The sequence below is a fragment of the Somniosus microcephalus genome, chromosome 14 (assembly GCF_052327205.1).
Source record: "Somniosus microcephalus isolate GS21.2 chromosome 14, FLI_Smic_1.0, whole genome shotgun sequence".
In the NCBI taxonomy this organism is placed as follows: domain Eukaryota; kingdom Metazoa; phylum Chordata; class Chondrichthyes; order Squaliformes; family Somniosidae; genus Somniosus; species Somniosus microcephalus.
Window position 1 is genome coordinate 89,703,435 of NC_141000.1, and position 3,334 is coordinate 89,706,768.

The following is a 3,334-nucleotide window of genomic DNA, read 5'->3' on the forward strand; positions in this document are numbered from 1 at the left end:
ATCACGTGGGCCAGGCGAGTCAATGGGAGGAGGGAATCCCCCTTCATAGGTAGACCTGTCAAAAGTATGAATGGGGATCACTGAAAAAAGACATCAAAACATTAAATAAATTTAAAACATCACGTTTTTAAAATGGATTAAAATTACATTACAGGGTTACAAATAAACTTAACTTTATTTAAAAGTATTGTAAAATTATAAATGAGTGAATTTTTTTTTTTTTTTTTTACTTTTTTTAAACTCTTATGCTGGTAAAAGCAGGCCTTATGCTTTTACCAGGCATAAGATTTTCAAGTGATTTCAGCAGGCAGATTGACAGATCAGAAGTGCCGGTTTTCGGCACTTGCGAGGTTCCTACGGGTGTACAGCTCATACACACCCGTAGGGATCGGAAATTACAGGCCTAGGTGTTTTAATTTCCCATTCAAACAGTTGGTGTTTTCCCAACCTTACAGCTGTTGACTGTAACTTAAACCATTCTAGGGTGTTTACCATATGGTACGTATCTTGCAACTCTTCAAATAACCTGAGCAAACTTATCACTAGTGATTAACTTTATACTGGATTGTAATAGATACTGCTTTCGCTTTTTTTTAAAAAAATGCTCACTTTTATAAAAATTCTGATATTCTTTGGCTCATAGTCATAGAGTTATACAGCACAGAAAGAGGCCCTTCAGCCCATCGTGTCCACGCCAACCATCAAGCCCTATCTATTCTAATCCCATTTTCCAGCACTTAGCCTTGTATGCTATGGCGTTTCAAGTGCTCATCTAAATGCTTCTTGAATGTTGTGAGGGTTCCTGCCTCTACCACCCTTTCAGGCAGTGAGTTCCAAATTCCAACCACCCTCTGGGTGAAAACGTTTTTTGTCAAATCCCCTCTAAACCTCCTGCCCCTTACCTTGAAACTATGCCCCCTGGTTATTGACCCCTCTACTAAGGGGAAAGGTTCCTTTCTATCTACCTTATCTATGCCCTTCATAATTTTATACACCTCAATCAGGTCCCCCCTCAGCCTTCGCTGCTCTAAGGAAAACAACCCCAGCCTGTCCAGTCTCTCTTCATAGCTGAAGTGCTCCAGCCCAGGTAACATCCTGGTGAATCTCCTCTGCACCCTCTCCAATGCAATCACATCCTTCCTATAGTGTGGTGACCAGAACTGCACACAATATTCCAGCTGTGGCCTAACTAGCATTTTGTACAGCTCCATCATAACCTCCCTGTTCTTATATTCTATGCCTCGGCTAATGAAGGCAAGTATCCCATATGCCTTTTTAACCACCTTATCTAACTGTCCTGCTGCCTTCAGGGATCTATGTACATGCACACCAAGGTCCCTCTGATCCTCTGTCCTTCCAAGGGTCCTACCATTCATTGTGTATTCCCTTGCCTTGTTAGTCCTCCCAAAATGCATCACCTCACACTTTTCAGGGTTAAATTCCATTTGCCACTGTTCTGCCCATCTGACCAACCCGTCTATATCATCCTATAGCCTGAGGCTTCCCTCCTCGCTATTTACCACTCCACCAATTTTCATGTCATCTGCGAACTTATTGATCATACCTCCTACATTCATATCTAAATCATTAATGTACACTACAAACAGCAAAGGACCCAGCACCGATCCCTGCGGTATACCATTGGACACAGGCTTCCAGTCACAAAAACAAACTTCGACCATCACCCTCTGCCTCCTGCCACTAAGCCAATTTTGGATCCAATGTGCCAAATTGCCCTGGATTCCATGGGCTCTTACCTTCTTGACCAGTCTCCCATGTGGGACTTTGTCAAAAGCCTTACTGATGTCCATGTAGACTACATCAACTGCACTACCCTCATCCACACACCTAGTCACCCCCTTGAAAAATTCAATCAAATTGGTTAGACATGATCTCCCCCTGACAAAGCCATGCCGACGATCCTTGATTAATCCTTGCCTCTCCAAGTGGAGACTAATTCTGTCCCTCAGAATTTTTTCCAATAATTTCCCTACCACGGATGTTAGGCTCACTGGCCGGCAATTCCCTGGTTTATCCCTACTACCCTTCTTGAATAATGGTACTACGTTAGCTGTCCTCCAGTCCTCGGGCACCTCCCGTGTCCAGAGAGGTTCTGAAAATTTGTGTCAGAGCCCCTGCAATCTCCTCCTTTCATCCTTTCCTGATAGGTACACCCTCGCATTTCTGGTATCATCCTTGTATATCCTTTTTATAATAAGGCGACAAAAACTATATGCGGTACTCCAAGTGTGGTCGAACCAAGGTTCGATACAAGTTTAGCATAGCTTCATTACTTTTTCAATTCTATCCCTCTAGAAATAAACCCTAGTGCCTGGTTTGCTTTTTTATGGCCTTGTTAACTTGTGCCGCTACTTTTAGTGATTTGTGTATTTGTGCTCTGAGATTCCTTTGCTCTTCTACCCTATTTAGATTCGTATTTTCCAAGTAATATGTGGCCTCCCTATTTTTGTTACTAAAATGTAATACCTCATTTATCTGTGTTGAAGTTAATTTGCTAATTATATGCCCATTCTGCAAGTTTATTAATGTCTTCCTGTAATTTGTTGCAGTCCTCCTCAGTATTGACCTTCCCCCCCCAATTTGGTGTCATCTGCAAATTTAGAAATTGTGTTTTTGATTCCAAAGTCGAAATTGTTAATCTAAATTGTGAACAACAGTGGTCCCAGCACTGATGATTGTGGAACACCACTTCCCACCTCATGCCACTCTGAATAGCTACCTACAACCTTCTTAAAGTGGTGCAAAATAATAATATTTATGTGCTTTAAACAACAGAAACTTAACATAACAATTCATCACACATGTGTACATCCCCTTGTGCAATTACAAGGCTTTACTCTTCCTTTTCCTACCACTACTACATGGTGCAACCTCTATGGCTTGAGCAGAGGTAGAGGCAGGCTGCTCAGATCCCTGTTCTGACTGCGGAGATGCTCTTGGCTGATGACCTCTCGGTTTTGGGGTCCCTGAGGGCCTGGCCAAAGACAGCTCCACCTGCACATGTGCAGGGGCAGACTCTGCCATCGGGAAATGAGGCAGCATGTTGGCTACTGACTCGGGGAAGGGGGGAGGCGGGGGGAGGCAGTGGGTGAGCACTTTGAATGGAGTCCCCACTTCCATGTCCCCTTTCGCCATCATCACTCGATCAATGCAAGAACACATCATCGCAATTGCCTGCAACATCAACCCACTCATATTTGAGGTGGACTCCTCTGTTCTCTGTGCAATCATGGGCAGTTTGCTTGGAAGGCCCGTCAGTGCATCGTGCATTCTCTGCTGCTGCTCAATGATTCTCCTTTTCATCGACAGCCCC